The sequence below is a fragment of the Dama dama genome, chromosome 29 (genome assembly GCF_033118175.1).
Source record: "Dama dama isolate Ldn47 chromosome 29, ASM3311817v1, whole genome shotgun sequence".
Classification (NCBI taxonomy): domain Eukaryota; kingdom Metazoa; phylum Chordata; class Mammalia; order Artiodactyla; family Cervidae; genus Dama; species Dama dama.
The window spans coordinates 70,353,395-70,367,028 of record NC_083709.1 but is presented as its reverse complement, the minus strand read 5'-3'; the positions used below and the strand labels follow the sequence as shown (position 1 = coordinate 70,367,028).

The window sequence follows — 13,634 nt, the reverse complement described above, 5'->3', positions numbered from 1 at the left end:
AAAAACCATGAAATGAGTGGGAGATCACTGTGTTCTCATGAGAAGCACAGATACATCCTTGAGTTCAGTTACACATCGGGAAAGGGAAGTGTCCAGGTTTGCAGAATGGCCATCTGCGGTGAGGCCACGGAGGCCTGCTGTGACTACAACAGTGGCTGGGCAGACAGGCAGGCCAGAAGAAAGCTAGCTACTCTCAACAGCTAATCTGGCGTGCGGGAAAGGGTTCACCCAGCAAGTCCAAGCTGCTCAAACCTCGCACGTCCTCAAGAAAGGCTTGTCTTCAGGACTGGTCCTTGGCCAGCTCCTGGGAGATGAGCTCTGACACCCTGAAATATCCTCCCTCATAAGAGTGCTATGCGACTGAGCCTTTGTGACCGAGCCCCTGGACACCAAGGCTCCAGGGAACTTCGCTGGCTGGCAACACTCCCACGTGCTGCCGTCCCTGAGTAAGTTCTGAGCACACCAGTGATGCTGCACTGGGAGAGGACATCTGGAAGCTGGCCCTTGGTTTCTCCTGGACTCTGCCCCATGTGCCTTCCCTTTTCCTTTGGATGATTTTAATATGTCTTTCCATTGTAATAAACAAAAACCATGAGTATTAACAGCTTTTCTGGGTCCTATGAGTCCTTCTAGTAAATCATCAAGCCTGAGGAAGGTCTTGAGGACCCCTACCTCACTTGTTAAATCCAAACTCAGGGACCATTAGCATCACCTCTAGCAGCTGCTTCTTGGCTGCTGGCTTAATTAAGCACGCTTTATTATCTTTACAGACCAGCAAAGTTTTAACTTGGTCATTATAAAAATTCTTTTCTTTCTTCATAGATAGTTCAAGCTCTTTGAACTAAATCCTCCCAAGCATGAAGATAATTCAAGAAAAGTACAAGAAAGATCTAACATTTAAAGACTGTTGAAAGAGACAGTCGTTTATTCATGGTGAGGTTTGGTGGTGATTGTAGGCTCCCTGGGTGTAATTTCCTAAGGAAGGATTCTGAACCAGGAATCCACAGACTGGCTTCAGGAATGCACGAATCCCATGAAATTGTAGGCCAAATGTTGTATGTATTTACATTTTCAACAGAACTACAAAGTGGTCTATCACCCAGGAAAATTTAAAACCACCACCACAGAAGACTGTCATCATTCTTCTGAATCCTGTTTACTCATGATTAGTCATTCAACCAATGTTTTCTAAGCATTAGCTTTATCAGTTACTCTACCAGAAGTTTAGTATACAAAGATTAATAATTTATGGTCATAGCCCTTGAAGAGCTCCAATGATCAGTGAGGCAGAACATTACAGTACAGTGTGGTAATTTCTATATATAAAAATACTGTCATGAATAGTCCCCCTGTTCTAATATCTTCATGGCTCCCTCAGAGTATATGAAACAAGAGCGAAACAGTGGGTCTAACTTCTACTGTGGAGTTCCAACTTACTGTTCACATTACAAATGCCATCCAGAGTCACAGACTTCTCATCATTATGATGTTCATATATTTCATGACCTTGATCTTTACAGATCCTATCTCCCTGCCTAGTTTAAACCCACCCTCTCATATTTTACGATCTTATTCAAACAAGATCTTTTCCATGATGTGCTCTAAACCTCTCCTTACCCGTAAGACAACTGGGTGACTCATTTCAATTTTTTTTTCACAGCTCTCTCTACATACGTTTAGGTTAGCACAAGTCTATTTTTAGTTTGCTGTTAAAGTGTCTCTCATTAAATTAAGAATGGAGGTTTTTAAAATTTGTTTTGTTTTCCCATCTTTGAATCCTGAACTCGTGACAGCAATCAGAAAAACATTTGCCAGGGACTTCCCTGATGGTCCAGTGGTTAAGACTCGATGCTGCCATAGAGGGGGTACAGGTTCAATCCCTGGTCGAGGAACTAAGATTCCACATGCTATTCTACACAGCCAAATATATATATATATTCTTTTCTTGCCAAAGAAATGTTTCCAAAACAGGAGGTCACAAATATGTTGGGAGAAGAAGGAGAGTCTAAAATTGTGTACAAAAATTTTTTTAATATATTTATTTAAAACATACTCTTAAGATGAATAATGAATAGTCAGTATGGATAGGCAAAAAGATATGACACTGAAAGATGAATGTCCCGGGTCGGTAGCTATTCAGTACAATACTGGGTAAGAATGGAAAAATAGCTGCAGAAAGAATGAAGAGGCTGAGCCAAAGCAGAAACGAAGCTCAGCTGTGGCTGCACCTGGTGGTGAAAGTTAAGTCTGATGCTGTAAGAACAATTCTGCACAGGAACCTGGAATGTTAGGTCCATGAATTAAGGTAAACTGGACGTGGTCAAACAGGAGATGGCAAGAATGAACATCAACATTTTAAGAATCAGTGAACTAAAATGGACGGGAATAGGCAAATTAAATTCAGATGACCATTCTATCCACAACTGTGGGCAAGAGTTCCTTTGGAGTAGGCCTCATAGTCAACAGAGAGAGTCTGAAATGCAGTTGGTTGCAATCTCAAAAATGACAGAATGATCTCAGTTCGTTTCCAAGGCAAATCATTCAGTATCATAGTAAATCAAGTCTATGCCCCAGCTGCTAAGGCTGAAGAAGCTGAAGGTGAACGATTCTATGAAGACCAACAAGACCTCCTAGAACTAACGCCAAAAAAGAGATGTCCTTTTCATCTGGAATGAAAAGTAGGAAGTCAAGAGATACCTGGAATATCAGGCAAGTTTGGCCTTGGAGTACAAAATGAAGCAGGGCAAAGGCTAACAGAGTTTTGCCAAGAGAACACACTGGTGATAGCTAACACTCCCTTCCAACAACACACGGGACGACTCTACACATGGACATCACCAGGAGGTCAGCAGCAAAATCAGATTGATTATATTCTTCACAGCCGAAGATGGAGAAGCTCTATACAGTCAGCAAAAACAAGTCCTGGAACTGACTGTGACTCAGATCATCAGCTCCTTATTGCTAAATTCAGGCTCAAATTGAAAAAAGTATAGAAAACCACTAGGCCATTCAGGTATAACCTAAATCAAATCCCTTATGGTTTTACAGTGGAGGTGATAAATGGATTCAAGGGACTAGATCTGGGGGAGAGAGTGCCTGAAGAACCATGGACAGAGATTCATAACATTGTACAGAAGTGGTGACCAAAACCATCCCCAAGAAAAAGAAAACACAAGCAGACAAAGTGGTTGTCTGAGGCCTTACAAATAGCTGTGAATAGCTGTGAAGAGAAGAGAAGCGAACAGCAAAAAGAGAAAGGGAAAGATATACCCAACTGAATGAAAAGCTCCAGAGCAAGGAGAGATCAGAAAGCCTTCCTAAGTGATCGATGCAAAGAAATGGAGGAAAACAACAGAATGGGAAAGGCTAGAGATCTCTTTAAGAAAACTAGAGATACTAAAAAGGGAACATTTCACACAAAGATGGGCACAGTAAAGGACAAAAACAGCAAGGACCTAACTGAAGCAGAAGAGATGAAGAGGCGGCAAGAACACACAGGACAGCTGCACGAAAAAGAGCCTCACGACCCAGATAACGGCGGTGGTGTGGTCACTCCCCCGGAGCCAGACGTCCTGGAGTGTGAAGTCACGCGGGCCTCAGGGAGCATCACTGCGAACAAAGCTAGTGGAGGTGATGGGATTCCAGCTGAGCTATTTCAAATCCTGAAAGATGATGCTATTAAAGAGCTGCACTCAATATGCCAGCAAATTTGGAAAACTCAGCTGTGGCCACAGGTTAGTTTTCATTCCAATCCCAAAGAAAGGCAATGCCAAACAACGTCCAAATTACCATACAGTTGCACTCATTTCACATGCCAGCAAGACTGTGCTCAAAATCCTTTAGGCTAGGACTTCAGCAGTATGTGAACCGAGAACTTACAGATGTACAAACTGGATTTAGAACAGGCAGGTGAACCAGAGATCAAATTGCCAACATACGCTGGATCACAGAAAAAGCAAGGGAATTACCCCCCTCAAAAAAAATCTACTGTTTCATTGACTATGCCAAAGCCTTTGATTGTGTGGATCACAACAAAGTGTGGAATATTCTTAATGAGATGGGAATACCAGACCACATTACCTGCCTCCTGAGAAACCTGTATGCAGGACAAGCAGCAGCAGAACTGGACATGGAACAACAGACTGGTTCAAAATTGGGAAAGGAGTACGTCAAGACTGTATATTGCCACTCTGCTTATTTAACTTATACGCAGAGTACACCATGTAAAATGCCGGGCCAGATGAATCATAAGCTGGAGTCAAGACTGCCAGGAGAACCATCAACAACCTCAAATATGCAGATGATACCACTTTAATGGCAGAAAGTGATGAGGAACTAACGAGCCTCTTGAGGAAGGTGAAAGAGGAGACTAAAAAGCTGGCTTAAAACTCAACATTTAAAAAGCGAAGATCATGGCATCTGGTCCTATCACTTCATGGCAAACAGATGGGGAAAATGTGGAAACAGTATCAGATTTCATTGTCTTGGGCTCCAAAATCAATGAGGATGGTGACTGCAGCCACAAAATTAAAAGACACTTGCTCCTTGGAAGAATAGCTATGACAAACCTAGACAGTGTATTAAAAAGCAGAGACATCACTTTGCTGAAAGAGGCCCACATAGTCAAAGCTATGGTTTTCCCAGCAGTCATGCATGGATGTGAGGGATGGGCCACAGAGAAGGCTGAGTGCCACAGAACTGATACTTTCAAACTCCGGTGCTGGAGAAGACTCTTGAGAGTCTCCTGGACAGCAAGATCAAACCAGCAATCCTAAAGGAAATCAACCCTGAATATTCATTGGAAGGGCTGGTGCTGAAGCTGAAGTTCCAATACTTTGGCCACCTAATGCAAAGAGCTGACTAATTGGAAAAGACCCTGACGCTGGGAAAGATTGAGGGCAGGAGGAGAAGGGGATGACAGAGAATGAGATGGTTAGATGGCATCACTGACTCAATGGACATGAGTTTGAGCAAACTCCAGGGGACAATGAAAGACAGGGAAACCTGGAGAGCTGCAATTTTGGGGGTCACAAAGAGTCGGACATGACTTAGCGACTAAACAACAGAACAAATATGAATGATAACCATTCTGGATCATGAGTAGCCACGTCTGGTGGCTCAGCAGTGAAGAGTCCTCCTGCAGGAGACACAGGAGATGCAGGTTCGACCCCTGGGCTGGCAGGATCCCCTAGAGGCAGAAATGGCAACCCACCCCAGCATTCTTGCCAAGAAAATCCCGTGGACAGAGCAGCCTGGTGGGCACAGTCCTTAGAGTTGCAAAGAGTCAGACAGAAACAAACGGCTGAACACATATACACACACATCTAAACAAGCGCTGTCTGTCAGCCGGCTCTCACGGCTGCTGCTTCAGCTGGGTCAAGACCTCTTTCAGGTCAGATGTCCTCATGGCACGCTACGAGCGAGAGGTTTTGTAACTGAAACGGTAATTGTAACTGAAAGAGTGAAAAGTACAGGGAACTTGAATCAGAGCAGATGATGGCACAGGCACGGTCCAGTTACTGTATTTTCAAAAGCCAATACCACATACACACTGCAAGTACTGCTCGGGTCCCGTCTGTGCAGTAGCTGTGGCTGGAATGACGTTTTTCCATCCTCACTCCCAGCACTGTTTTGGAGAGCCATTTAAAGATTTCAGTGATGTTAACCTCGTCTGAAAGTGACTGTGACAGCTGACATCTCGTTCAAACTGGCGTTTGAGGAATGCACACTGGCAAGTGTTTGAAGAGGTATGAGGTCTGATAAACCTGGACTTACAAAGCCATGAAGAAATTAATACATAACCACCCTGCACAACATTACCTCTGAGAATCGGCACTTGCAAGCTTTTTGTACCACTGAACTTAAAATATATAGATACAGATTTAAAATGGAGTCAGACCCAAGGCTATTTTTTCTACTGTGAAACCTAAATATCATCTGTCACACTGAATAATTGTATTAATTTAAATTTTGTTGGTTTTGTAGCTCTCTTTATATTTAATTTGCAGACTTGGTTTACAGTTGTCAATGAGCCAAGAACAAAGATTTTATATCTACTTTCATGTCTATACAACTTTCAACACTATGAAAAATACTTTTGTATTTTTCTCTTAAAAGTATTGCAAATTTGAGACAGTCTGTGCTAAAAAGGGTCTTCTCTTACTAAGAGTTTTTCAGTAAGAAGAAAATGTCTTTAGACAACGTTCAGTCGCTAAGCTGCCTCTGACTCTGTCCAACCCCAGTAAATTATCGTCATGAACAGGAGTAAGTGTGTGGCTCTCTATACTGGTATCCGTACGCAAGTAACTCCGACCTTTCGGTGGCCCAGCTTCTTGCGGACTTTTCTACCAGAACAAAGGGAAGAACTGAACCCCCTGCCGGGCGCCTTCCTGCTGCCTCGGCCCTCCGCCTCCGCGCCCCAGTCTCTATTGGCAGCCACAGCTTCCTCGGCTACAAGATGCACGTCTTCCCACAGTTAACACTGTGGGAATCCACACACCGTGTCACAATCAAGGTCAGAAAACACCCACAGAACTGCAGTCTCTGGAGAGAAAGGTGAGGCCTGGCAGCCGTCACAGACTAAGCCTGAGCATGGAAGGCGCCGCTCGGTCAGCCCCCGCGGCAACTGTCTGCCCGGGCGGCTCTCCTGCAACTACAGCGTAACTCACGCTGGATCCCCACTAAGACTCCAGAGATTTCCCTGTGATTCAGCGCTGCAGTGAAGTTACTGTGCTCACAGAAAACCGTCAGCCCCATGCCAGGAATATAATTACTAGTAGTAGAATTTTTCAAATATTGCAGGATAAATCATAGAATTATCGAGTTTGAAGATGGTGTGATGTGAAGGACTGTTAGAAACCAAACATTTAGCTCTCAAGGGAAGTGGCAAGAGTAAAAAGAGCAGAACGTACAGGGTTATCATTTTGATTATATTCCAGTATCGGATAAATTCCAAGTTGGGATTATGGTTCTTAGTTCCTTCTATAAAGGAAATTTCTATGATTGCTTCATATCATTGTATCCAGAGGTCACACATTAAGGCACTATTACTTCTACCTAATACGAGGGCTATCAACAGCTGATTCACAAGCCCTTATATCTGACAATGAAGAGACTATGAATAGTATATGAAACAAGGCCTACTGATGAATTAAAATTAAAATTCCTATGAGCCCTACTACGGGCTTCCTTGGTGGCGCTAGTGGTAAAGAACCCACCTGCACATTAGTGCAGAAGACGTAAGAGATGCAGATTTGATCCCTGGGTCAGGAAGATCCCTGGAGGAGGGTATGGCGACCCATTCCATTATTCTGGAGAATCCCGTGGACAGAAGAGCCTGGAGGGCTACAGTCCATAGGGTCACAAAGAGTTGGATATGACTGAAGCAACTTAGCTCACAAGCCCTACTGATGAAATAAAAACTAGTACCAGGAACTTTGTCTTCCCAGCCCTTACACTTCTTTTTAGGCATATCCTTCAATACTCTGTCCCTTAATCTCACACCAGTCAGATCAGCCATCATCAAAAAAATCTACTAACAATAAATGCTGGAGAGGATGTGGAGAAAACAGAACTCTCTTGTACAGTTGGTGGGAATGTAAACTGATACAGCCACTGTGGAGAACAGTATGGAGACGCCTTAAAAACTAGGAATAAAACCACCATGTGTGAAAGTGGTAGTCGCTCAGTCATGTCTGACTCTTTGCATCCCCATGAACTGTAGCCTGCCAGGCTCCTCTGTCCACAGAATTCTCCAGGCAAGAATACTGGAGTGAGTAGCCATTCCCTTCTCAGGGATCTTCCTGACCCAGGGACTAAGCTAACCCAACAACCCCACTATAGGCACACCCCCCGAGAAAACCATAACTGAAAAGACACACGTGTACCCCAATGTCTACAGTGGCACGACTTACAAGAGCCAGGACACGAAAGCAACCTAGACGTCCATCAACAGATGAGTGGATATACAGTGGGGTATTACTCAGCCATAAGAAGGAACAAATCTGAGTCAGTTCTAATGAGGTGGATGAAACTAGAGCCTGTTATACAGAGTGAAGTAAGTCAGAAAGAGAAAAATAAGCATTATGTATTAAACGCATATATATGGAATCTAGAAAAATGGTACTGATGAACCTATTTGCAGGGGAGGAATGGAGATGCCGAAATAGAGAATGGACTTGTGCACACAGAAGGGGAAGGGGAGAGCGGGACGAATGGAGAAAGGAGCATCGACATAGATCCACTATCACGTACAAAGCAGACAGCCGGTGAGAAGCTGCTGGGTAACACAGGGAGCCCGGCCTGGTGCTCTGGGATGACCCGGAGCAGCGGGACGCAGGCTCAAGAGGGACAGGTATATAACTATGGCTGCTTTGTGTTCTGTTGTATGGCAGAAACCAACACAACCTTATAAAGCAATTTTCCTCCCATTAAAAAAGAAAACATAAGGAAAAAATACTCTCTTCTTTTTCAATACTTGTTATCTGGTCTCTTTACCCTTTCATCTCCCATCCTCGCCCATCAAGAACGAGGCTGAAACACCTTGTTGGAATTCCCTAGTGATGCCCCTTTAGCTGAACCTGTTCTTTCCTCATCATTTTAGGACAGCAGACACACCGACAATGCTGCCTGAGTCACGTGACCCTGCGCCTGCCGGCACGCTCAGCCCTCTGCACAGCCCACAGCTCTCTGCACTCCTCGCCTTGCCCTTGTCTCCAGACTCCAAACTGCCTGCCAGGGCGTATTCTGCTTGGCTTACCTGCCAGTGCAAAGTCAACACATTCAAAACCAAACACAGCATCATTACTCCAAGAATAGTATCTGTGATAAAGAGGCCTCTGGAAGGATTCAGAGGTTTCTTCCTTGCCAAGACATAAGACAGATCAGCCGCCAAAACGGAAAAAGGGGATGAAGACTTCTGACCAGACCCTGGATTCCAATCTTTCCACCACTCTGGTTTTTCTAGTAATGACCATTCTTTCCATTACCCCATTATATCACGATTACTTTTTACAGCACAAACTATTCCCAAATGTAACAAATACTCACCAACAGGTAGGGAAAGGAACAAACACACGATGCCCTTTATTCAGTCTGCCTAGCTAGACGAAAAGCAGAAGACCACACCACTGCTGGCAAAGGGGAAGGCAGAAGTTCAAAGTTAAATCCTTTCCAGTACTAATGTCCAGCCCTGTTACCATCTAGGCTGCCTGTCCACTTGAGCTACTCAGAGTAACCCACCTTCCTTTCTCTCCACTCCCATCTCAAGGAGGCCTGTCTTCTCCTTTTCTCCCTCTTTCAAGTCTAGGGAACCACACAGGTTCTCTTCCTTTTAAAATATGCAGCGTATCTCTATAGAACAAGGCTAGAATCCTGTCTGCACTCCCTCCAGCCTACTGCTAAGGCCTTTGTTCCCCAAAAGGCTCAGTAACTCTTCTCAACTCCAGGCCTCCCAGTTGCCCTCCAGCTGTAACGTCAACACGAGTGTTGAAAATAACAGCACATGTATGGATAACACTTCACTCCCAAATGTTGGGCTTCAAAACAAAAATCTGATTGTCCAAACATTTCTTCAGATAAATACCATTTACTTCTGCCACTTTTAAAGCACTTAAGAAGCATAATTCAACACATGAATGCGGGCACTCTGAAATTCTCAATCACTTTTCCACAATACTTCCATCTACTAGTCTCCAAAGCTCCATAAATTAGCTGATAGAACGTTAACGGGCATCAGAGGAAAAGCACGCTAAGAAGCGCTGCCTGAACAGCAAGACGGGATTTAACAGGGGCGGTCACCACAACGGCCTCACTTAGGCTCAGAACAAACCGCACAGGCACAGGGCAGCTGCCCGCAGACCTGGGGAGTCTGTTTAGGAGCAGATTTAAAGAGTCGACAGCACTCACTGTTAACTGTAGCCATGGTGACGGGGGAGACAGAGGGAGACTTTGGGCACAAAATCCCACAAACGTCCAGTATAACTAGTAATCACAAGTGTTACTTGAATATCAATCTGCCATGTAAATGAGTCAGAGAATCAAAGAATTAATTCAACAAAGTTTGATCTGAAAGATACCACAGATGTGAAGACAACCTCATTTTATAGATGTAGCAACTGAGTCAGTTTCTCTTACTCCAATACTAAATCAAATCATGAGATCAGGATGTGGTAAATTTTGTCTCATAAAGAGTCACTTTATAACTGCAGCTCCTCCCCACAATGGACTTGGCTGCTCAAAAGGTTATGACTTCCCTGTCATTAGAGATATTTAAGCAGAGGCTTAATGACCAAGTCAGATTTTTTGAAGTAAGGATTCTCTATACTAAATGAAAAGTTAGTCTAAAACTCTACCATCCTTTAAATAGTAAGATCCTATTACCTTACAAGTTATATCAAACATTTAATATCTATGTTTTCATTTCTTGACCTAATTCAACTTAAGCTCTTCAGGGTACCAAGACCCTGGTACACAGGAGAGATGCAGTATGTGTTTCTTAAATTAGCATCCAAGGAGCAGCTCATGAGCACACGGACAGCTGCTACTAGCCGCGTGTGCCTGGTCGCTCAGTGGTGACCAGCTCTTTGTGGCCCCGTGGACTGCAGCCCGCCAGGCTCCTCGGTCCGTGGGATTCTCCAGGCAAGAATACCGGAGTGGGTTGCCATGTCCTCCTCCAGGGGATCTTCTGGACCCAAAGGGTCTTCACAAAATGGCCACGTGAGCAAATTTTCTTTTGCCCCTTTCCACCTTACTACCGCCATTTTAAGTCCTTTTCCAATTTCTCAGCGCTCTCCTTGCAACTGTCCAAAATTCCCATGTAGATATCTCTTAGGTCCATTTGATGTAAATACCCATTGCCCAGAATAACTTCTTTCATCATATAAATGGAGGACGAGCTGGCTCTGTCAAAATTAGAGATGAAGATACCCTCTGATTCACAAGGAATGTAGCCTATAGACAACTCATGCATGTGTAAAGTGGCTTACACAGACTTACCTAGTAGGTAATGTCCTCATCAGCCCTACAAGACTGTGATCTTTCCTGTGCGTCTGTCAATAGAACTGGTAACATCACTATAAGATGGAAGATCATGCAGCCTCCCAAAGACTGACCCCAATGAGTGTCCAGTAAAAATCCACACAGCGCCTTACACTGAATTTGATATAGTAACATTTGTGCTAAAAAAGGAAGAGAGAAAAACTCATACATATATTGGGTTGTAAATGTTACAAAGTATCCCCTTTCTTGTTGCTCAGTCCCTAAGTTTTATCTGACTCTTTGCAACCCATGGACTGCAGCACACCAGGCTTCCCAGTCCTTCACTACCTCCCAGAGTTTGCTCAAACTCACGTTCATCGAGTCAGTGATGCCATCTAACCACCTCATCCTCTGTCACCCCATTCTTCTCCCTGGAAGTCTATAAAAGAAACAGGTAACACCGACTTCCAAAGAAGGGAACTGGGTACCCAGAAGACTGGAGCAGGAGGAGACTTCTCACTATAAACCTATTTTTACTTTTATAATTTTGAAAAATTAGTGTATTGTATCTATTCAAAGTTACAAATAAATGTTTAAAATGCCCCTCTGTACTCCATCCCCTTTCCCTATTTTGTCTTCAAAACTCCAACTCAGGATATTTAACCCTGAGGGATACAGTCACTTCGTGTCAATATCAAGACTGTTCTTTCTTGAAAATAATTTGCAAAGATATATCAAGAGCCTTTAAAAGTCTGTATCTTTTAACTCATTAATTCTACTTCCTAGAATTTAGTCTAAGGAAACAACAGATGACAGCAAAGATACAAGCACATCGATGTTTGTTATAGCATTTGTTGGAAACAATCTATATGCGTGACAACAGGGTTAGCGGAAACTATATAGCCTTGAAGTCTGATAATTTATAGAAGTGTGTTTAAGGACAGGGAAATAATCATCCTACTGAAGCTGTGTACCATGTGACTATAATTTCATTCCTATCGAGGGATCTTATTTTTGTTTTACTTCATGAGTTGAGGGGGCCATGTTAATATACAGAGCAGATGTGGGCACTCTGCCTCACTCTAACCCTTGGGAAAAAAGTGGACAAACTTGTATTTATGATGGTGAGTGATGAAAAATAAATGAATTTATTTTCCCCAATCTAAACACACTTTTATAGTTTCTTACTGGATTTTATGTTGACTAATGGGTATTACAAGAATACAGTAGTTAATTTCATGGAATTCAGAGACAAAAAAGCCCCAAGTTCGAATCCTATCTCTGCCAGTTAGCCTCTACGTTGCTTAACTTTTGGAGCCTGTTTCCTAAATGCATGACAACAGCAGTCTCAGAAAGTTTGAGGGTTAAATGAGATAACAGAATATTTAGTATAGTGCCTAGCACATAATAAAATGCTCAAAAAATTCACTTATACACTCATTTTTTAACACTACAATGTGTCAGTTCCTGTTCTAGATGCTGGACAGAGAATCAGAACAAACCTTTGCATCACTCTAGGAGGCAGTGCTGACGCCATATAAACATGCGCACACACAACGCTGAGCATTCACGGTAGCCATTTCTCACTCCATTCACAAATTCCCACTCAGTTTTCAGCAATGTGGCTGCCTGAGCAAAGTTATTCAGTCCAAGAACTTCACTCCCACAGCCTGTGAGGGGTGCCCACAGGGAACCGCGTCTGCAGTGCCAACCCAAATTAACAAGTGCGTATGCTCATTTACATATAATACCCCTAATGATCAAGAATCACAACTCAGGAAGCGTAAAATGTTCATACTGGAAGGCAATTGATACTAACCCTCTGGTGGCTCAGATAGTAAAGAATCTGCCTGCAGTGTTCGATCACTGGGTTGGGAAGACCCCCTAGAAAAGGGAATGGCTACCCACTCCAATATTCTTGCCTGGAGAATTCCATGGACAAAGGAACCTGGTGGGTTACAATCCATGGGGTTGCAAAGAATCAAAGATGACTGAGTGACTGACACTTAATAGAGTGACAATAACTATTTTATAGATGAGGGAACGGGGGGTGCCCTAAGAGTTACAGCAATATAGTCTAGATTTATTCTAAAAACCACAAGGGAAAAAAGGGTTATCAGATGATCTAAGGTGGTCCTCCCCCAAGTAGACAAGACAAAGGATTCAACCCCTTCCACTTAGAAAGCGAGAGTAACTGCAGGAGACACTGTGAGCTGGTTGCATAGACACCAAGACGTCATGATGAATGTCACTAAGCAGAAGTGTCGAGTCATTCTGGGCTAGGGGAGTGAAGCATGCAACAACTGTGCTAAGAGAAGGGAGTGGCAACCACCCAGCAGCTGCCTCTGAAGTAAGGGCAGAGGAGATACTCCTGGGCCAGCAAACAGCGAGAGACCTACTGGGGCCATAGTTAAACATGAGGCGGAGGTCTGTGCGGTTGGTAATTTCAGAAGCAGACAGTAAGGCGTGAACACACTTGACCAGAGCAGAACGCGGCGTGTCATCTGCGGAGGAAGAAGGAGTGTGCCTCTGGGAGGACAGAGATGATTAGGAAGAGCACCCGCTCCAGGAGCTCGCACGGTAAGTGAACACACGCAGCTGACGAAGGCTGATGCAGACCGAGTGCTGAGGGAGAACAGGGTCGGGAGACGTCTCGG

At 43.8% G+C, this 13,634-nt stretch overlaps 1 protein-coding gene across 2 annotated transcripts in view; it reads right to left on the bottom strand.

The window, feature by feature from the left end:
- Positions 1 to 13,634, bottom strand: part of TGFBR1 (transforming growth factor beta receptor 1) — a 71,226-nt gene that overhangs the window by 38,616 nt on the left and 18,976 nt on the right. The window lies entirely within an intron of this gene.